This window comes from Apodemus sylvaticus, chromosome 1 (genome assembly GCF_947179515.1).
Source record: "Apodemus sylvaticus chromosome 1, mApoSyl1.1, whole genome shotgun sequence".
NCBI lineage: Eukaryota > Metazoa > Chordata > Mammalia > Rodentia > Muridae > Apodemus > Apodemus sylvaticus.
The window spans coordinates 72,530,160-72,553,318 of record NC_067472.1 but is presented as its reverse complement, the minus strand read 5'-3'; the positions used below and the strand labels follow the sequence as shown (position 1 = coordinate 72,553,318).

The window sequence follows — 23,159 nt, the reverse complement described above, 5'->3', positions numbered from 1 at the left end:
ATACCTCAGATACCCTTGATGGAAAGGCCTGAGCTCTCCATGTCGTAGGAAACAAGAGAGGCAGAAGGCACCTGGCCTCCCTTCAAGCCAGGATGCTGAATGGTAGGATATGACTTGCAAAGAAGAGAGTACTATGCCAAACCCTCCCCATCGTCTCACACCTCCACTGAGAGCCAAGGTCCCTCTTTCATAGGGGAGGCTAAGAAGAGGTGGGTGGAGAGGCAGTGAGCTTCCTGACCCATAGGGTGGGGTTTTAACCCGCAGAGGGGTATGCACTGCCCTAAGGGGTGATTTTCCATTGTGCTTGCAATTCTCATTCAAAGATGTGTGAACCCTGGTGATGGATGACGGGAACAACTTGGCAGTGACAGGATTTAAGGCAGAATAAATAGGAGGGTATACAGTTCTGCTAAAGCCTGATAGAGTTTCCATCAGACTGAAACTTGGGTATGGTGGACGGTGCACACAATTGAGCAATTGTTCCTTGACCCTAAGGTCCCTTTGTTGTAAGGCTTCAGAGTGGATGCCCTTCCCCCCACAGCAGACACTAAGCAGGGGGAGGGAAAGTAAAAAGGATTTCCCATTTAGATATAATTATATTCTGTTCATTTACTTTGGAGAGGAGCATATACAACCAGACATGTGGGAGGCAAAGAACAGCTTTCAGGAGTTGGGTTCTCTCCTTCCCATCATCTGGGTCCTGGGTTTAAACTCCAGATGTCAAGCTTGGTGGCATGTACCTTCGGTTTAGTACTAAACTACCTCCCTGGCCTGGATCTCTGGTTTTACACAGGGAGAGGCTGAGGCCAGCAGAGCCTCCATCTGCCTAATCCACCAGCTCTTCCGGCAGAGGAATGGAATGATGCAGGAGTTTGCTCTAACCGAGTGATGCTGCATGAGGAAGGGACACCAGGTACCACCTAACCCCCAGACACTCCATAGGACAACATTCTCTGACCATCACTTCACACGAAGCTTTACTGTTACTGTAGCTACAGGATGCCACTTCGAGCACACAGCTGGGTCTTGATTAGGATATGGCACACTTAGTTTTTAGTAAGAAATGCTCCGAAGTGTGGGAGATGCCAAATTCCCAACTCCATCTCCAAACAACCTCCAAAGGAAAACTGCCTTCGCCTTTGCCATGACTCTTACATCACACAGTACCTGGCAGCCAAAGAGAGGTTAACAAGGACCATCTAGGAGGGGATTTGAACTTGCAACTGTCCTGCCTCGGCCTCCTGCTGGAAAGACAGCTAGCTATGTCTTCAGAAAGGCCATCGGTGAACCTACTGAAGGATTTTCTCTGCTCTTCCCTTATTCTATAGGCACAGTAAGAGAATGCCCTAATCCTTGCTGCTCACCCTATCTGCCTTGTGGCTACGTCACCCCAATGAAAGACGACTGCTTCTCCAGTCGCTGTCCCAAGTTTCAAGAGCAGGGCCCATAACCATGTGTGCCTCCCTGAGCACAATCTCAAGGCCTAAGAAAAATCAAGCCTGGGCCATAGAGGACGAAGGAGCAAAGAAACAGCAGTATTCGACTGGGCTACAGGGCCAATATCCCAGGTGTGTGAGAGGGCGGGAAGAGAGGGCTTCCTCTCTCACCTCTAACACCTGGCTCTGGGGTTGGCCTAGGGACCCGGATGTGGTAGGAAAATCTCAAGTTTTGGCAGGAGGAACAATCAAATGGGAAGCAGACACACAGCCTTGCTTCTGGGAAACGGGGCACTGGCCAGAGGCTGAGCTCGTGCCAGGAGAGGATCTGCTTCCTCTTGGGGGGGCCTTGCTGGGCTCCAGGGACAAGGATGTACTCATCTATCCAGCTCCTTACCGCGGCCAGACCCAGAAGGGCAAAGATAGCAGGGAGAAATAAAATCTGCATCTTAGCTTAAGGACCAAATCCTTCCTCTGCCTGAGGCAGAACCCAATTTTCCTATAAGTTGCAAAACAAAACAAAATCCAAAACAAACAAACAAACAAACAAACACAGAACCCAAGCTCTTGGGCTGGGGAGATGCCTCCTGCGTTATAGAGAACCAGGGTTCAGCTCCCAGGACTCATAAGGTGGCCCACAGTCTGTGACTCCCAATTCCAGAGGATCTAAAGCCCTCTCCAGCATCCACAGGTACCAGGCATGTATGTGCAGACATATATCATACATACATGCCTGTGTGCACACAAGCACATAAGTGATGATAATTTTTTTTAAAAGAGAGATTTAGACCTTGTTGCTGGAACACTATTTAGGAGTTGGGGGTTGGGGGGGGAGGGTGGCTAGAGAGAGGATAGCTCAGCAGTTAAGATAAGTTAAGGTCCTGAGTTCAAATCCCAGCAACCACATGGTAGCTTACAACCATCCGTAACAAGATCTGACGCCCTCTTCTGGAGTGTCTGAAGACAGCTACAGGTACTTACATATAACAAATAAATAAATAAATAAATCTTAAAAAAAAAAAAAGTTCTGTAAGATGGTGAGTTTGCACAGGAAAGCCCTGCCTTTTGAATTATTTACAAACAAAACTTTATTATGAAGAATACTGAGGCTCTTGGCCCCTTGGGGACTCCCACAGCCTGGCATCTGCATCCTTTTGCAATATCTGCTTGTAACAAGCAGGAGGACACCAACAGTGACTTCTAGCACGGCCTTGCTCTTGCTGTCACTCTGGGGAGGGTCGACAGCAGCCATTGGTTAAGATGTCCTATGGAGAGGCCTGAACAATCAAGCACCAGTGGGGACCAGGGTGCCACAGGCACCCAGGAAATGAAGGTGAGCAGACCTTGTGGTTAAAATCTCTACATTCTGAAGTAATCTGTCACACAGCAATAGCTAAATAAGTAAGAGAGCTCTTTATGCAACCCATCCAACTTACTATGCTCACTGATAAGAGTGCAGTTCAACAGGAGACAAAGCCAGGGATCCATCTGCAATGCAGGACACCAAGCTCCATGCACCTACAGGCTGGAGAACGCTAACAAACTTATGCAAGGTTGTAAATCCCGGCAGCCTGTGCTAATGTTAGGTCTGTGATATATCCACTCTGTGAGCTCCTGGGTAAACTCTATTCTGCTCACATCAGCAATGCCCAGCAGCCCCAAGAGTGGAATGTCTGTTGCTATTTTCACTTACCCCAGACACTTTAAATAAAATTCCAGGGCTGCACTTTACGTGTATATGGTTAACTAAGGCACCCTAGGGTCTCCACACTTACTCACGTGCACCCATAAATCTGGGGGACATTAGAAACATCTATCAGAGCCTGGGCCCTACATTAAGAATGCATCTCCCAGGCCACCCTCTGCATGATAATATGCTGGGTAAACAGGCCCTCTGGCTGAACAACACCTGTTAGCAAATATGAGCTCCCAGAGTCAAAAGATACAGGTAGCAGTCCATAATTCTGCAGTCCCAGATACAGCTGGTTTTTGTGATGAGAAACCAGTGTGAACTTAAGAGATGCTGAAAGCCCCACCTGAAACCCAGGAAGAACCACATGCACAAGAGATATGTGTGCCCAGAGTAATGATTAGTAATACAACCAAGGACCTCAAGGCCTCTGTGCTCTTCACAACTTCTTGGAAACACAGCATCCCTAAAGCCTACTCCCTCTTAAAAGTCACCAAACCCAACAGCTGGCTACCTTCTAATAACCAGACTTCATAAGACCAGCTCACCCATGGTCTGTGCTTTCTTCTAACCTTACCTCTCCCAGGAACAGCTCTGCTGCAAAAGCCTGGATCCAGCCCAGGGGACCAGGCTGAAAACACAACACCCTGGGGCTTAGGACCACTCAGGCCATGGTCCCTAGAACCCACCGGACTGGTTTGAAAAGGCAGTGACAGGAAGGCAAAGAAAGGCCAGGCGGGCACAGACCTGATGTGAAAAGGAACTCTCTCTCTCTCTCTCTCTCTCTCTCTCTCTCTCTCTCTTAGCTGTGAAGGACACGATTGTGGGAGAGGGGGACAACTCCCAGCAGTTGTTGGAATGCTTTATTTTACACAGACAAGCATTCTTTTTAAAACTCAGTATGCAGAGATGCTTCAAAGTGGGTCCAGGTGCTCAGCCACACGTGTGCAATAGCAGCCCATCAGACTCCGTGCTGATAAACCTGACACCTAAGACCACCCGACACAACAACCATCTGGGTCTTTGTATCAGTTCTCTAGCTGAGCCTCCCAAATTTCAGATGTCTGCAAAGCATAGGCATCCAAACCCTACCCCAGAATTCTAAGTTGGTCATTCTCAGATCCTGCAGGAACCAAGGGATGGATCCACTAGGGTCCCAGATCCCAAGCCACATCCTCACACATAGAGTTCTGGGAGGTTTTCTCCTGGCCCATATTATAATCTGTGTTTGTCATTCTGCACTCTACCCCACTGTGGAAAACACTAGTACCCCTCTATTCAGCGGTGGGGCATGTAATGCTATGGGACACGGGTCAGATCCCAAGCTCCACAAATACACTGCAGGGCAGAAGCCAGGCTGCTAACTCAGAAGGCAGGGCAGTAAGAGGGAACTCGGGAAGGGTTAAATGGGTTTTAAGAACAAAATGGATGAAAATGGCTTCAATACAATTTGATGAGGTCAGCGAGTATGGAGGCCTAATGACAGTTGTAAGAAAAAACATCTGGCGGTGTCAAAAGGTCGGCAGGAAGTGAGTGGGGCTTATATGGCTCTGATTGGCTGGACTGATACTCCTGGAAAGAGACACACATGGCTTAACTTAGCCCTAGAGGGCCAACAAAACCCCTTTCAATTGTCCTCTGACCAGCTCCGCCTCTGGGGTCCCCCGTCTGGGATCCTGCCAGGCAAACTGTCTTTGTTCACCCACAGAGGGTCACTGGGTCTGCAGCCCTCTGAAGCAGTAGTCTTTGGGGTGTGGCAAACGGCAGGTGTTCCCTCCCTTCTGGGTCCCAGCATCTCTAGCTTCATTTTGTCCTGGAACATGCTTGGGTCACTCCACTAGCACATGCTTCCATAAATCCATCCTCATGAAAACCAAAACAAGAGCTTCCTTTGGAATAACAGGAAGTGCTGGTACACAGCATGGCTTAAAATAGGACTCATTTCATCTGCTGACAAAGCCGCCAGCTCACCTCTCAGGGCTCCTGCAAGAACCCAGGCTGTGCCCCCAGGGCTCAGGGGGCCTGGTCTTTGTTATGATCAACCCTGGCCCATCTCCTTTCCTGTTCATAAGCCCCAAAACGGCCTCATGGGAAACCCGAGCAGCCCTGCCGCAAGGATCAGGTCTGGTGCTTTCCATAAGCTTCAAGGCTTTGCTCCACCTTCCCGGAACATTCGGCAAGATCCACGGGCCTTCGGAATCCACAGGCCCGGAACAGCCTTTGGACTGTTCTCTCTGGATTCTTAGTTTTTATGTGAGGGATTGAGACCCTGCTCCTCCCCACCCTCCCTCAAAAATTAAAATATATAAATGCAGAAGGCCTCTGAGAGAGAGGATTAGGCAGTTGGGCTGCTTGCAGGAGCATGCACAGAGTGCCACAAAGGAGCGTCTGTCTTGCAAGGATCCAGACAAGTTCTGTGAGGTGTTCCGGCTGCCTGTGGAAAGGTCTCAATCCCTTGCTAATAAGCATGACCTCGAACCCCTGCTCTTCCTGAGCACCGGGATTACAGGCATATGCTCCATTTATGCAGCACTGAGATCAAATTCAGGGCTTAGTAGCTGCTAGGCAAGCAAGTAGTCTACCGACTGAGCTACAGTGACAGACAGCCCTGTTACCTTTTGAAAAGCTAAAAGACTTCACAGACAGTGAATCCTGTCAGCAATGTGAAGCCAGTACACACATATACAGAGTATCAACTGCATCGCCAAAGTCACTGCTCAAAGTTCAGGTGGATTCTATGTTTCTTTACCATTAAAAAAGGAAAGATTTGGGCTAGAGAGATGATGGCTCAGTGGTTAAGAGCACTGGCTGTTCTTGCAAAGACCTATTGTGTTGTTCCCAGGACTTGCATGGTAGTTCAGTACCACCTGTAATTCTAGTTCCAAGAGTTTCTGGCCTCTGAGGGCACTGTATGACACCAACAGACAGACAGACAGACAGACAGACAGACACACACACACACACACACACACACACACAGAGACAAAACACTCATATACATAAAACAAAAATAAAATGTAAAAAGAAAAGAGATTCTGTAGACAGAGGTTCACAGTGTCACCTATCTGAGGGTAAGACGTGTACTTTTATTCCAGGAATTGAGTCATTAAAAAATATTATAAAATAATGAGGTGGTGGGTGGATAGACAGACAAACAGTGTGTGTAACACTGAGCCAGATGTTGGCAGACACTGGTGGTTTCTTCTGCTGGCTTATTCAGGAAGACAACTATAGAAAGTTACATACAAGATAACATAATTTCATATCAGGCAAGTGGAAAATTGTCTCCAGAAATGTAAAGCAAGAGAACAGTCTGTAGGAGTCTAAGCCACAGCATTCAGAGAAAATTTTGCTTGGATCCAAGAAGTGCCAGCACCTATTCAGATTCACAACTATTCTGATTCACAGGGATCCTGCTGGGCCCATCAGAATGAGCCGGAACCAGATGCCATCACACCTTTCCCTACTCAACAGTGCAAAATCAGGGCTTTACCTTCAACCTTGACCTCCGGAGCAACCATCTATGGGAGTTGAAGATACAGGGTAGTGGCTGGCAGGGTGTTGCCAGCCTTTGTCTCTGTTTCTTGTGTATGTGTGTGTGGGTGTGGTGTGCATTTGGAAGACTGTGTAGGGTTTGACTTTACTGATCTGTTGAGTGAGACACTGACACAGAAAACAGGCTCATCTTTGGGTCTTTGGGACTTCACAGTTCACTAATGAGTTCCGCAAATAGCAACACAAGGCCTGCTGCCCTGCCCTGGGACCATCTCTCCCAGGGAGGGTTTCCGAGATGCCAGGCCTCCGTCTTTGGAACTTGTGGGGTGGGTGGCTATGAACATACCACTCAGTGGTTCTCTGACTTAACGTATGTGGCTGTGCATTGGATCCACACAAACGCTCCGCATGGCATTTATTTTAAGGCCCCGCCAGCTGTTTCTACCCTCCCCAGAAACACTGGAAGGAAAGGGAATCCACACAGGAAAACAAAGGCTGCGAGCCTCTTGAGCTGCTCCACTTCACCACCATGGTGCACACACTCTCTGCTCCTTTGCTTCAGGGACACATCTCACAAACAAGTCACCGGGGATTGAACCTCAGAAAAGCCAGAGCCAAAAGGGGCTTTTAAATGACGACACCATTCTCTCCGGCAGCCATGATGCTCCACTGGCATCGCGGGGCTTGGTGCTGAGCATGTGGCAAAGGGGATGCTATTGAACCCAGCGCCCATGCTTAGCATGCTTAGATGAGGCTCAGAAGCTCCAGGACTCCATCTGGCCGCTGTCTGCAGTGACATGCAGGATACGCCTATGGGAGCAATGCTCAAGTACCAAGCGGGCCGACCATGACTGGGAGACAGGAAGCTGTAAGGAGGGTCTTAGAGGAGTACATTAGTTTCACAGTGTCCTATGAACCAAACTAACCCACTTTCCCACAGGAGACATAAAGCTTGGCCCAGGACTAACCTACCGGAGGAAAGGAAAAGGGAAGAGGGCACATAGTGTGACATCGGTGTATGATTTATGCTCTTCTGGAATCTTCTAGCTGGCCCAGGAGGTATGCCTGAGGGCACCTCACAGCCAGCCCTATTAGACCCTGGCCTTGCAATGCTGGCCTCTTACTGGATTCCTGCAGAGGCAAACAGCCCTGGTATGTATCATTTTATTTGTACTCAAAACATCCTTCCTGGAGCCAATCCAACACGCTGAGCACACTGTTCTCGGCTAAGGCCTTACCAGTATCTGGGAATGTGTTAGGGCTCAGCAGCTCACTATAGCAAACATCTTATCCTCTGCTGTTTAAAACAAAACCAAAAAAACTTGCTGGTGGCCCATGAATGGAAGTGCCCCCTCTGGTGGAGCAGCTGGCAACAGGCTCAGGGGCATCCTCCGAGGCAGTGAGTGGTTCTCACCCCTAGCTCATTCAATAGCCACACTGCCCCTCCCCTAACAGCCTGTGGGCAACAGGTGTGGTGATAAGAACATTCCAAAGCCCATAACCCCCAGTGCAGCTCAAGTGTACTAAGAAATGGGTATTGTTACCCTATTCAAAATTGCAGACCGTGGTCAGATATATTGTCTAGGGGTGGAGGTGAGGGCGAGGACCCTGAACCTTGGAGGTCCGGCTGTGTCTAGGGTTAACAGGACCCGTACTCTCACCGAAATTTAAATTCGAAGAAGGGCCTCACACAATTGCAGAGTAAACCTGCAGCAGGGCTCAGAGGGAATCCGGGACACAGGAGCCAGCTGAGGCCGGGATTCCCCATCCTGAGAGTTCTAGACAGCATAAAAGAGGGGTGACCTGAACTGGGAGGTATACAGGTACCCTCAGAACTCACACTGAATTTAATCAAAGAAGGCTATCTTTATCTTTTAATAATAACACAGAATGCAACATAACCCTGGTAGGAGACTATGGGTGAGATTTGCTTTTAAAAAAAAAAAATAGCAGGGCAGGAGTTTGTGACACAGACCAGGCCTTTAGCTTCCATAAACAATGCTTTCACAAAGAAAAAAAAAAAAACCTGCCCATCTATGGGCTGAGGAGAGGGATCTGCTGGCGAAGTGCTGGCCTTGTAAGCAGAATTCCCAGAAGAGCCAGGTGTGGTGGCATGCCCTTGCAATCTCCGGAAAACCTGTGGATTCCTGGGTTAACCAGCCAACCTGCCTAGCCTGCTTGGCCAGTCCCAGGCCAATGAGAGAGACCTTATCTCAAAGGGGGGGAAGGGTGTGTCTGAGGGCGGAGCTTCAGAACAAAACCTGAAAGGGTGTCTAAGGAACATGAATGAACAAACCAAAGAGAAAACATACACACAGACACACATTCACACACACACACACCCCTCTCAAATAAAACCTGTGAAATGGGGAAAGTGCCATCATTTCTGTGAAACTGTTAGGAAGACCCTGGGAACAGACACAACTCTTCCTTCATACAGTAGAGTTTCTACGAAGCCCACTAGGGCATGTAGCTGTGGTGTGCTATGAGCATGTGGAGCCTGGGGAAAGGGCTCACTGAGCACCCACTTTCCTGTTGGGCCTCTGGGAGGCGGGCTGAGCTCAGGTCACTTTTTTGGACCAGACCCCTGCAGAGTCACTCCCAGCCGGGACACTCAGACCCTTGAGCAGTGCCCTGGGGAGCAGTGCTCAGCCTCTAACAGCTACCCTGACAGAGCTTAGCTGCCACAGCCCCACTACACTGCACAGCTTCCACTAGCCCCAGCGAGAACGAGCCACAAGCTACCTTAGCCACACAATCACCCTCCACAGAAAGCTTGCCGGAAGGCTACAGTTATTCTGGGCATGTCTTGAAGACATCTGGATTCGGTTTACCTTCAAGCTACATCTGTGAACACTCCACAAGGCCCATCCTATCCCAAAGAGGAGCGAGTAGGTTCACTGCCTCTGCCCTTACCAGGGGAAGAGACCAACAGAGCATGCTAGGCCGCCTATGCTTAACACAGCAGTCCATATGGTATTCCTTACACCAAAAATCCCTTACACACAATTTCCTGGTTCTTCTCAATAAGCACAAAGACAAATTTCTCATCCTTTGGCCTCTGTTGAGTAGAAAAAAATTAATTGCCACATAAAATTGCTGATTCCTACCAAGTGAAGCTATATGATTTATCAACTCACGGAGAGCGCAAACCCGATAGGGGTTTAGCTACATCACCTGAAATACTGTGGTGTTTTCTGTGGATGACGGTTTTAAGAGGAATGTAAAGTTTTGTGAATTCATTCAGATAGGACAAACTTCCAACATAAACAAAGACATTAGACTCCTCTCAGAGCTTTCTCTGACAAAGAAACCCAAGGATGTGTGTGGGGGGGAGGGGGGGACACTCATTTACAACCATCACTGGCCACTTCCCAGGCTGCAGCATGGCCCTGCATGGGGATGCTAAGGTGACCCAGTTCTCCACCCCTAACTGTATAGATCATGGTTTCCTTTGTATAGAAATCCAGTTTCTTAATATGCATAGAAAGTAAACCTCTGCCAATAGATTGTCTTAATTTTCTGCAAGGGGCATGAACTAGTCAACTTCTCACAAGACATTTAAGCAGGGAGTACCTCAGGATAGAGGACCAAATGACAGGTTATACAAGAGGGGGTGGGGCAGGTGGCATCTCGCTCTCCAAGGACAGAGTGCCATCTTTACTAGACTAGATATACCTCATTTCGTGGACTATTTCTGTCTACTTGTCTCTGCCCCATGGTTAAGGTGCCAGTGGGCCATTCTGCAGGGAACTTCTCACATGAACAAGGCCAAACATGAGGACCGGAATTCCATTCTCTCTTTCCAGTTATGGTGAAAGACTAGGAGTTAGACTCCTGGCAGGCAACAGACAGGGAGAGGGTCCACCATGTCTAAGGTAATAAAGGTGACGAATCTCCAAGAAGGCCAGCTTCTTCCTCAATTTCCTGGCTTCAGACCAAAGCCTGGCAATTTGTGTCTCCCACCCGCCGATGGTGAAGCAGCTGGTTCAACAAGTCCAAGGCTGGTCCGGTGGGTGTCATGCACAGCTGTGGACCAATCAACCACTGGGCAGCCCTAATGTGGGGAGGAAAACTGCTAGGCTTTAACCCCCAACCCTCAAGAAGAGACTGGGGGTCCCCCCTTGGCTTCACAGAGGGTCCTTCGCTCTGCTGTGTGTCAGTTGCATGAGTGGCTCCTCGTCCCCCAGCAAATGTCTTTCTTCACCCATTGATTCTGTCCAGTGTTTGAGATTGCTTTGCAATCTGCAGCATTTTGGATTCTTCCTGCCTTTTCAGTCTCTAACTGGCAGAGAAAACGAACCTGAATCAGACCATACCATTTGCAACAGAATGGCCCCGAATTTCCCAACAGAGGCAATGCAAGCCTCTGTCCTCAAGAAAGTAAACGGCTCCAGCTGAAGGTAGTAGGCCAGCCGTGAAGTCCAACAGTGAAGACGCACAAGAGGATGGCATGACGGGGGCCATGCTTGCTATACACCCTGTCCATGAGCTCTGACCTGTGTTAGGACTGTGTTCTTTAAAAAAAAAAAATCAAACAAAAACCCAAAAACCAAAACAAAACAAAACTTATTAATTTAAAAAGTAGAAGTAGGCATCCTTGCATGACACCGTCTACAGGTGGAATAGGAAGGAAATCAAGGGAGTTTCTCTCCGTCCTTCATATGGGTTCTGGGGACTGAACTCAAGATCTTCAGACTTGGTGGCAAGCACCTTTACCTACTGAGCTACCCAATCAGCCTCTGGTTAAATAAAAATTTTACTACATTTATTTATGGGGTGAATGTGTATATACCCACATGTAAGTCACAGGATAACGTGCCAAAGTATTTTCTACCACATGCTCTTGGAACCAAACTCCCATCACCTTTACCCACAGAGCTGTCTCACTGGTGCCCCAGGATCCTGTGATCCTGTTAAGTAGAGTGGGAACAACTCAACTTGGGTTTCCCTGTGATCACAGGTACTAACCACATGTTGATTTTTCCCATCTCTAGCTACTCTGGTTTGTCCCTTTGTCAACCTTGGCTTCCACAGAAGGTGGGAGGCAGGGGTTCTGCCTAGGGTCACAGAAAGCAGGATGAAGAATGAGCCCTTTCTGGTTTAGTTGCTTACCTCAAAGACAGTTTTGTTCTTTTCTTCTTTCTTGGTGAAGTTTTACAAGTTTTAACATTCCAGTTTCCCAAGGTTCTCCACCCCACTGGTTTTACTACTTAATGAGCAGAGACTATTCTGGAATGATTATCTTAAGTGCACCTGCAGCTAACCTATGACTGCTCTGCATAGAACAAGACATGCCCAGGAGAACTGCTGTTTGGTGATGAAATGCTTGCTTCTAGGAAACAGTCTGCTCTCTCCACAGCCCCCACAGGCTCCTCTGTGGGTCAGGCAGCTGCCTCAGAGAAGCTCTCTGATAGCATCCCTGGGATCTGGCCTTGCTGGGGAGGTAAATCCCTCAACAGAACCCAAGGGAAGCTGGGAGGCCCACCCGATAAGGGCCTGTTTACACTTTGAGAACTCAGTGTGCTGCACAGCCTCATGATTTATGTGTACTCCTGAATATGTAATAGCTTTAAATCTTGCAAAGAGGGGCTAGAGAGATGGCTCAGTGGTTAAGAGCACTGACTGTTCTTCTGAAGGTCCTGAGTTCAAATCCAGGCAACCACATGGTGGCTCACAACCATTCATAATGAGATCTGATGCCCTCTTCTAGTGCGTCTGAAGACAGTTATAGCATACTTAGATATAATAATAAATAAATCTTTTAAAAAATGTTGTAAAGAATCAGGGGAAAAGTCAACATTAGAATGCACCCACCTGGCTACTTAGTCCCTTCCTCTCAAAGGAGGGGCACTTTTAGGTAAATGAGGTTTGTTCCCGTGGATTTTGCAGCGGGAAGGAAGCAGGAGCTCCAGACAAAGTGAAGAGCAGAGACTGAGTCATTTGTCTCTTATGCTACACGCAGGACCAAACTACTGGAGAAGGAAGGCATCCTCCCAGGCTCTCAATGGAAGGCTGTCAGAACTTGCCAAGTCCTTACTTCAGCTTCCATTAGCATGGTGGAAGCGAAGGCACAGTGGCCATTCCTCTACTGGGCCACATCTACACTCACAGTCCCAACTTCACAGGGTAAGACTCTAGAGAGAGGAGCCGCACACATTGGACCAACAGAAGTTCAGGCTTTTGTATTTCAAAGGGCATGAAGTGATATCATCATGCATGTGGAGCCATGGGGGATGGATAGCACAGACACAGAGAGAGACTGGCAGGATGGCTGAGCAGCGCTGGAGACATCTAGGCAGCATCTTTACAGTGAAAAGATTATGGAGGAAGACGATGGCTGCACATCTGACAGATGACACTCGGCACATCACCAGAACCATCACATTTGGGAATCCTGAGCTGTAACAAGAACCACTTCATCAAGATTTCTAACTGTGGCCGAAGAAAGACTAGCATGGCATTTCGCATCTCTTAATAAATGCCTTGAGGTGAACAGGAAAACCCAGAACAGGCTGGCTTACTCCTCCCTATTTGCTCCCATAAGTCCTCCCTGGTGACAGTGGAAGGGACTGGTCAATAGCGATGCCACTAAGCTCCCAAAGTTCAGGCTGACCACAAAGGCTTCAATGCAAAGAGAGCTCCTTTCGATGACACCACCACCTCTCTAAGAATACCACCACAGAGCAAGGGCTATGTGAAATGGACTGGCCAAGTTCTGGGTTTTATTCTCATAGGAAAACTGCCTCCTATAAAACTCACACTATTGTCCAGGCTAATCATGAGACATCAGAAAAACTACAGGACAACCACTGCCCAAAGCCCAGACTCCATTGAATAATTGCTCACAGAAGCAGCACACCACTGGAAAAGACTACTTGTTGGGAAACTTGGGTGGGGACAAATTACTCACTACACCCTCTTTAGCTATTTTATAATTCCCAAATCGTTCAAATCTTGCCATCTAGAGCTCAGGCTGCCAAGGTCTCATTAGCAAGCTTAGTTGAAGACTCTGACTTTTCCCTTTTGCTGGATCCAACATGATAAACACCAGAGGGACACCTGTTTCACCAAGCCTGACTCTAGACACTTGTGGCCACTACCCCACACCGCAGCGCCAACCCCTAAGTACTTGCTATGTGTCAGAAAAGGAGTCCAATGTGCACACCCCATGAAACCGTCTCCCCAGGCAGGGGTCTCATCTGACCACTTTAAAGAGGGCCCATCATTCCAAACGCCCATGCTGTGGTGGCAAGCAGTGTTAGATTGTGTATCCACCACCCCTTACAACTGGATGGTCCTCACCTCAGCTGGCATAAGCAATAAGCAGAAGCCACAGGAAGAGGAAGATGCAACACTGCAGGTGAATTTTGTTGCCAGGCAATAAGCCCTGGTGACCCCAACTCCAGAGGATTCTGGGAAGGGTTATGGTGGATCCAGAGTTCTGCTCCAATGACCTTCCTGGACTGTGGAGGCCGTGTCTCTTCTGACCAGATGAACTGTTTTTAGTTACCACTCTAAAAGTCTTACATCCAGGAATTTATAAAGCTACTAACTTAAAACTAAGGAAAACATCAATTTACACACATAGACCCATCCTCTTTCTCTCAAAAGAGCAACCTAGAAAGCAGATGGGCAGAGTGGGGCAAGCCTGTAATTCCAACTCCTTGGGAGGGTCTAGCAAGAGAATATAGCAATTTCAAGGCCTTGGGTCAACTGGCAGTACTAGATTAGTGGTCAATAAAAATGAAAATGTTCTTCCCACAAGACAGGCTGTGGGCTACAATGAAACAAGGAACACAGGAAGTGGCATGCACCCAGGAACCTTACCTGGGGCTGGCCCTGTGAGCTTGCAAACCCTTCCTACCACTCATCCCTCAGCATCTCAGTCTTAGGTTTTGTGGATTCCTGCATGTGACCTTATAAAATTCAGTTACACTTCTAATCTTCTGTCTCCTGGATGTACAGCTGGAAGACATGCTTACAGAAATGTACCAGAGTTCATGGGAGAGCCTGGGTCAGAGCAGCCTCCACCGCCAGCAGACGCCCTCCCAGAACACCATCCCTGGACAGCCTGAAGGCTGCTGGTCACTCACAGCCAAGTTGGTCACTTCCCCTTCCCTAGGCTTGCCGGGGAAACACCCAATCCCTTCTCAGAACAGTCTGGAGTGGCCAATAGTCCCTTCTGCTGATATTAATCACAGAAATCTTCAGGTTTGAAATTCTTAATTATCAGAGTCAGGAGAGGTCTGACCCACAAACCATCTATGACAACCAAAAGACACATGTTCAAAGTTTCCAGTTACTTCCAAGGCCGAGAGGGAGAGCACTGCTAGCCAAGAGGAGATTTTACTACTGCATAATTCATAAAGGATCGAACTGGATGGTCTACTGATTCACGCCCCCCTTACAACCACCCCCAAACAGGAAGCTGAACAGAAACCAGGGGTATAAAATTATTTCCTTTCCCTCACAGGGCCCCCAACAGAGGGATTTAACAAGACTGACAAAAAAGACCACCCTCTCCCAAATATAATATAGCCTTTAGTTATTAACAATGTGTGAACATTGATTCATTAACTGTAACAAATATGACCTTAACCAAAGAGGCTAGTAAGAAAATTTGGGTAGGAGACAAACAGGTACATACCCTTTTCTCCCAATTGTTCTTCACAAAGAATTTTAAAATAATTTTAGACTCTTTTTTTTTTTTTTAAGTCACCTGTTTTTTCCCACTGTCTCCCTGTGGTGAATTCTTCCCTCAGCTCACTTTATGTAGAAGCTATTCCCTCCACACTCAAATGTTCGGTGTCCCAGGAGGAGTTTGTAAGTCCTGTAGTCTGTAAGTCTGTAGCTGGGCTGACAGACAGTTTGGACATGGCATTAGAGGGCCAGGGGGTTGGACCATGCTGGAGAAACCAAGAAACGAACACCACACACTCTGTGTGACCTTCCTGCTGTCTGAAAAAGGGGCAGTTGGCTAGCAAAAGTCAGCTACTTGTGTGGCTGGCTCCAGTCTAAGCCAACAGGGCATCAATCCAGCATCCAAGACTCCAACCGCTGACCAAAGAGATGGGAGCAAGACTAGAAAGACAGCAGTAAAAATCTGAGGCTCAAAGGAAAATGGAGCAAGTAGCCACAAGAGACAGCCAAAGTACCCAAGAATGGACAAGCAGGCCAGGTTTCCAGAGGAAATCACAAAAGTGAGGCTGGCTAGGGGTGCTGAGGGGAACGATGGCAAATGAAGCCTCTAGCCAACAGGGAAATCCTAGAACCAGAGCCCAGCAATTCCTTCCAAGAATGAAGAGATCAGCACAGTAACTTAAACTTTCCAAATTACAGAGATACAGACCACCATACCAAAACACGTCTCCAAACTCCTTGTTATAGATGGTCACTGAAAGCTAGCAAGTCAGAATCAGAAGGAAGGCTGGAGAGGGAATCTGGCAGCTTTCGTAGGCAGGAGAACTGACTGGTCAGTGTAGTCACCATGCTGCACATGGATGTGACAGACACAGCAGGGCCAGGGCAGTAGATCAGAGGTTAGGATAGGGTTTCTCCCAAGTTGTTAAGGATACAAAATCCCATATGCCAAATCCAGCCCCAAAGCAGCCCATGCAAAAAAGGCAACAAGGAAGTACCAGGTGCTAATTTCTGGTTGCTACCAATGCTACGGCCCACTGAATACCAAGAGGTGCGCCCTACCCCCAACCACCTGCAGGCTTCTTCTGGTCAGGCACATGAACAAGCCCAAGGCAACAGAGAACAAGCCCAGGGCTCTGCACTGCTGCAAAAGTTAAACCAGAGAAAAGGTTGTTCTCTGACACTCAGGATACACCTGCCCTCCCCACCCCCAGCACACTGCATTACCGTACAGGGTCCCAAATTAGTAACAAAAACACTTGGTTACAGTTCTAGAAAGTTATTACTTAAACTGATGGATACAATAGATAGACAGACAGATATAGCAGAATGACAAACAGCTGAGATTCTACTGTCAGAGAACACATCATTAGGAAAGGGAGCACAGCCATGGTGGATCCCAAGACAGGCTCACCCAAGTCAAGTAAACCATGAGTCTCAAGATTTTTTTTCCTCTTTGCAAAATTGCAGAGGCTACTGCTGTTGGTACAGATTTGCAAGCTCATCTACTACTGGTGATGTCTGTTTTATTTTAAAAAAAAAAATGCTCGAATACACCTGATTTAATCTATGGGATGCACATTGCTTACCCATGAGAATCTTACACAAAATGGACCTATGAAGAACCAGAAACCAACTAGTATGGGACAAACACTTTTTTTTATATAATTTTAAACATATACTTAAACAAACAAGCAAACACACACACACACACACACACACACACACACACACACACACACACACACACACACACACGAAGCATGCATGAGGATAACCTGAGGCATTGAACCTAGCTTAAGATGGTCTCGTCTGCTGCTACATACACCAAGCTAGCTAGCTGCCCTATGATCTTCCTGTGGGTCTTGTACCTCTGCCTCTCATCTCATGGTAGGATCACTGAGATTATAGACACGGCACTTTATATGGGTTCTGTGGATTCTAACTCAGTCTTATGTGGCTTTATCTACTGAGCCATCTCTCCTGCTCAGCAAACACTTCTTAGGAAGCAAATCAAACAGCCTTGATTCATGTAGGGATCTATGACATAGAGGGAAGGCTTGACAGAGTTCATCGAAAGATTCTTAGAGAATATTGGCTTGTTGGGACTTGGCATACAAAATGGCCAGTGTTAAGACTTGCTGCCGGGTACCAAGGGTCATGATGACTTGAGTGGTCCAAGAACTGGATGCTTTGCAATCCTCTCTCATTGAACCTCAGTGGCAGGGGCTTCTGCTCTTAACTCTACAGTCCAGATGAGGACTCCTTAGGCCTCAGCCCCAAACTATTTGGTGGCTATGAGATGCTGACAATTTTATAAGCACCATTGGTACCAAAGGCTCTCTCTGCTTAGACACTGAATGTGTCATGTGGGACAAGTCTTTGTGGTAGAGACTGTTCTATCTATGCATTGTGCAGTGTTTGTTAGCATTCCTGATCTATACACCCTAGATGCCAGCAGCAGTCTCAGCTCTGGTCATGCTGCACCATAAACCAGATGTGGTGGTATAGACCTATAACTGCTGGAACTTGGGAGGTAGAAAAAAGTTCAAGGTTATGTTCAAGGTCTATGCACTCTGTGTGTGTGTGTGTGTGTGTGTGTGTGTGTGTGTGTGTGTGTGAGAGAGAGAGGGGGGGGGGGAGGGAGACGGAGAGGGAGAGAGAGACTTGGAATGACAAAGGATCCTCTGCATACAACCTGTTAAAGGTATCTTGCTTGCGAAGTTAGTAAGTCCATAAAGACCTGGCTGGGAGCTATCCTTTACAGTAACCACTGCTCTTTCAACACTAAAATAACTGTGGTTCAGGGAACATTGTGAAACCAAAGCACTAATTTTTTTTCTTATCCTCCAGTAATTGCTTGCTGTCCCTTTAAGAACCTTGCACACTACTTCCTGCTGCCTTAGCCGTTCTACCAGGTATTTCATAGTGCCCTGAGGCTGTTCTTCCTCAACAGTTGCTGATCCAACAAGATAGTGAGGTCTAAGTAGGGGAGAAGTCACCTCGCACTGCCTCTGAGTTAGCCAAACCAGACTGGCCTCTGTCTGGGAATGACATGTTGCATTGAAGCTGGGTCTGCCCGCCCTTTCTTTCGACACCTGGAGGTTCTCCCCCAAACCCTCCCTTGCTTTCTGACACATCTGCAGAGATATGACGGGCCTGTCTACATGTGAGCTCCAAAGACGGCGGCTGTCTGCAGAATCACAAATTCTGACTTTGACCACCACATGCCGAGCCCAGGAAACGGAAAATGAGAACCTGGACTCACCATTCTTCTCTCACTGGTCATGAGAAAAGAATCCAGAAAGTTAAACCCCCAGACTTCTACGTGGAACCAGGAAAATGGCAAGGGACCTCATGTGGACCCACTGACGAAATGAACCACTAAAGGCGCTAACAATTAACAGTAGATTTGGTTCAGAACACAAAACAGGCTCGAGAGATGGCTCAGCGGGAGAAGAGCATGTACAGTCCTTACGGGAACCAAGTTTGGTTTCCAGCATCTAAAATGGGCAATTTATAACTAACCTGTTATCCCAGCTCCAGCAGATCTAATGTAATACCTCGGCAGGCACCTGTACTCATGTGCATAGACTCACACAAGCATATTTAAAAGTAAAATAAATCTTTTAAGAGAAAACAACAACAAAAATGACTTTAAGGCAGCAAGAACACAAGAGGGGACTATTTTAACACAAGCACTCCTTGCAGCCAGAATATGCAAGTGATTCCTACATTTCTAATACAGTAAGACTGGAATTTCTTCCCAAGCACAAATATAGACACGGTTCTCTCTAGACCAATAGTTGGGGGGATGATTCTAGGAGAAATAAGGCCAAGATAAGACCTCCCTCACAAGATTCAGATTCCAGGTCAGGGAAAGGCAAGAAAAGAAAGAGGGGGGCAAGTTCTGCCCCCGCCTTTTATCTGCTTTCTTTCCTTATTTTTATTTTTCTATGAGGCCATCGTCATGCTGGGTGCTTTGACCCTAGACCTTTGACCTAGCCATCAGAACTCTAGGCCAACCAATTTCTGTTCACTGTTACCAGCCTACACCATTCTCTAACAGTATACACCAGATGATGACGACGCAGACTGAAGTCTGGTGAATACTGCTCAGGACACTGTCAATGTGGCCATAAAACATGGCCCAATCGTGTCCGGGAAAACACAACAGAAAACGTCTTCAAACACTTCAAACACTACAAATCCACAGAATCACCAAAAACCATCACAGGGGTGCTAAGAAGAGGGAAGGCTATATAGGTGACAAGAGAATTCTCTCAAGTGGACACTTGTGCCTCAATGCTGCCTCCACAAAGGACAATGAATAGAAACACTGATGGGAATACCGCCACAAAAGCAGATAAAATGACCAATGAGCATTCTATTTCCATTAAAAGAAAATCCAAGATGCCTGACCAAACAGCCCACAGCCAACCTTCCCCTCGCCGTTTCACATTCAGGAGCTCTACAAACCAGGGAACCTTGTCAATGGGGACATAACACACCAACCCTGACACCTTATATCTCTTCCCCAATCCAGGGTTTTGGCTTCCAGTTCCTTAACAAGGACCCCTTCAGTCAGCTCAGGACCCCAACACCCTCTATAGCTTGTCCTAAAAGATGGGCCAATGCTACCTTTCGGTCTTGGAAACCAGAGTTTGTCCCAGGAACCTTCTTCATCTAGTTCCTTTGTGGGTACCTCATTCTTCCCTGCTCCTCCCCTGTGCTCACCCACCCAGGATCTGAGGCAGAGCCTGTTCCCAAAGCACAGCTCTCTGAGTGATGGTGTTGTACACTGGACATAGCTGACACCAGTGCTAGTCAGGGCAGTATGGCTTTGGGATGACCATGGGAAAGGGGCTTGAGAGAGTTATGCCCATATAAGCAAGAGGCAGCTTTGTTCCCAGGGATGCCCGTGACCCTCCAGATTCTTCCCTGAAGAGTCTGAACTTGCAAACTGCTGTTTCCTCGCCAGGCCTCCTCTTGTGCTTCCTTCTCTAAATGGTCTGTTCTGCCAAGAATCATCTGTCCAGCGACTTCCTGCTAGTCTACTAATTACAGCAACAAGAAATAACCCCATGGTGATGTCATGCAAACTTTCACTTCCTGTAGTGAATGAATTGGTTGGGCCAACAACCATGCCCAGATGCATCATGCCTCCATTTTGGAAGGACACCAAGATGCCATATGCCATAAAAGCTCTTCTGTTTACAGAGGCATTCTGAAGGTTTCCTAGGTTAGACAGAAAATGAGGCGTGTGGGATAGAGTAAATGGCTCATTTGGTGAGGTGCTTGCTGTACAGACATGAGGACCTGAGTTTGAATCTTCACATCTTCAGCACTCACATAAAAGCCTGGGCAAAGACTATGTATGCTTGCATGTGTGTGTGTGTGTGTGTGTGTTTGTATGTGCCTGTATGAAACCACAGCGCTGGGCCACTGGGCTATGCTAGCTGACAGCCTAACTCCATGTTCAGTAAGAAACCCTGCCTCAAGGGAATAAAGTGGTGAGTGATAAAGGAAGACCCTGGTTTCTAGGTACACATGGTAGTACTACGGTCCCTCCATAAACCCTAATACCACACACACACACACACACACACACACACACACACACACACACACACGCCAAAGGTACGGAGATAAACATGTTCTCCATGCATGTGCGCCTACATACCCAAGTACACTTTTACCACGCAACACACATATATACTCATACACAGACTCATGCACCACCACTACCAACAGAAAGAAAAAAGACTGATCATATATACCAAGAAAAGCTATAGTCTCACAACACACGTCATGAGATGCAGGGCAGAAACCACCACCAGCTCCTGGTATGTACAAGCCGGGGAGTTCCTTCATGCATAGGAGCACGGAGGCGAGAAGTGTGGGTTGACAAGGACACAAGGGCAGGTGTCTCTTCTTCTCAGCCAGGTTCCTAGAGTAAGAGGAGGAGCTAAAGACAGGGACGGAAGGACGGAGTGCCAGGCTCCAAGCTGCCTGGACTCAAACAATGGCTTTCCTCACTGCCCCCCAACCCCCTTCGCTTGACCTGGCAGCCAACACCAGCCAGAGTTTAATCTTCTGAAGGGATCAAAGAATAAAGCTGTGCCCAACAACACATTCTGGAAAGCTCTGTGCTTGGGATTTTCAACAAAAAGGCCTTTCTCTGTAGAGGACAAACAGGAACTTGCCCAGAAGAATAGATCAGGTTAGCTGATAAAATTTACCATGAAAAGGCTGTGAGGATGATGTGGTTGGTAGTGGTGCTCCGCAAACACACCCAAACTAGCCTCTTGGAACCATCCTCAGTTTACCTCTTTAAGTAGTTAGTCCGAGGAGTGCTACCAGCCATCTTGGCCTATGAGGATTAAGAGCCCCAATTGACTTTGGAGACAGGCACAGGGAAAGGGTTGACTAGTCCACTTCTAAAATATCCTGTGAACTTGTGACAACTTCTCCAGACACAAGCAGACTTTCATCTCGGGGATGTCACCTGCTTGGGTACTGAGAATGACATTAGAGGAAGCATCTGGGAAGTGTTTCCCGTGAGGCTATATAGGTATCATCATGCCTGAGAAGAGGGGCTTTTTGTATTATTCAGGGCCCGGGTTTTGGTTCCATTTCTCTTTTTAGAATTTTTATTTATCTTTATATTTATGAGAATCTTGCTGGAATGTTTGTCTGTGCCCATGTACATGCCTGAGGCAGAGAAGGCAGTAAGATGGCATTGGATGGCTTGAACTGCAGCTACTGAGTCAATATGTAGATGCTGGGCACCAAACCCAGGCCCTTTGTATTAGCGCTCTCAGCCATTAAAACTGATAGTACCAATTATCACCCACTCCTCTGACCAGTTAGTCTATGGGCCAATGCCATCCCAGTTCTAAGAGCTATTGGCCACCCCAAGATTCTCCTAACTTCTACAGCTTTCTAAACCCAAAATACATCTCTAGTCTCTGTAAATTTGGCCATAACTGACTTCAGGACTATGCCGCCTTGAGATGTTATAAGGTCGTAGGCAGGCCAGGCTATGAGAAAGGTAAAGGCAAGCAGAGTCCACACTGGATGCTACAGAGATGGCTGCACTCATGATAATCTTTAGATACCTACAGGTATTCTGACTCCCTCCTTCATTTTAATCTGAGCTCATCAAAGGCAAAGCTCCTTTCCACCTGTTTTCCAATCAATTTTCCCTGGAAGTTCAGGAGCCAGTAGAATGTCACCTTGCTCTGTGGACAGGTTCCTGGTTCTTTTGCCCACCTGGCCCACAATAAACAGGAAGCACCATCTTGCATACCTTTTAATTCAGAGGCTGGTAGGGCATGCACACCTCTAGCAGGACAGAGGGACATATTTGAAACCCTGTCAAGTGGTCTGTAATCTACTTGGGTAACCTTCCAGGCTTTAAGAGGTAGGTAGCCCCCTCAGTACTTGGGACCCAATGCCAGCAGGTGATAATTATATTTACTCAGATTGAGACTTATACAAATGGTGGCTAGCTTTCCCTGAGATAACAAAGAAGAGGGGAAATGTCATTCTGAAACAGCCCACTAGATATAGAAAAATCAATGTCTGGATGTGAACACCACAGTGGGTGAAGAACCAGCTGTCTACTCATTTCGCTGAAATGTCCCAATACAGACTCCCTCACTAGTCCACTGACAGAAGATGGAAATAACTATCAGGGTAACTCATTTACATAGAATCAACTCCAAAATCAGGACAAAGGACTGCCCTCAGCCGTGATTAACCAGGCATTCCCTCAGATGAAGCAGAGCCTAACAGAAACCACAGCTCTTCTTCAATGAAAACCACTTCCACTCCACCCCAGCAAAGAAGCACTTACACCTTTTCCTGTTGATGTCCAATGTTTTAGGCAG

General features: G+C 47.4%; 1 protein-coding gene across 3 annotated transcripts in view; it reads right to left on the bottom strand.

Moving 5' to 3' along the window:
* Positions 1–23,159, bottom strand: part of Ctbp2 (C-terminal binding protein 2) — a 132,100-nt gene that overhangs the window by 43,801 nt on the left and 65,140 nt on the right. The gene's annotated exons all lie outside the window — the stretch shown is intronic.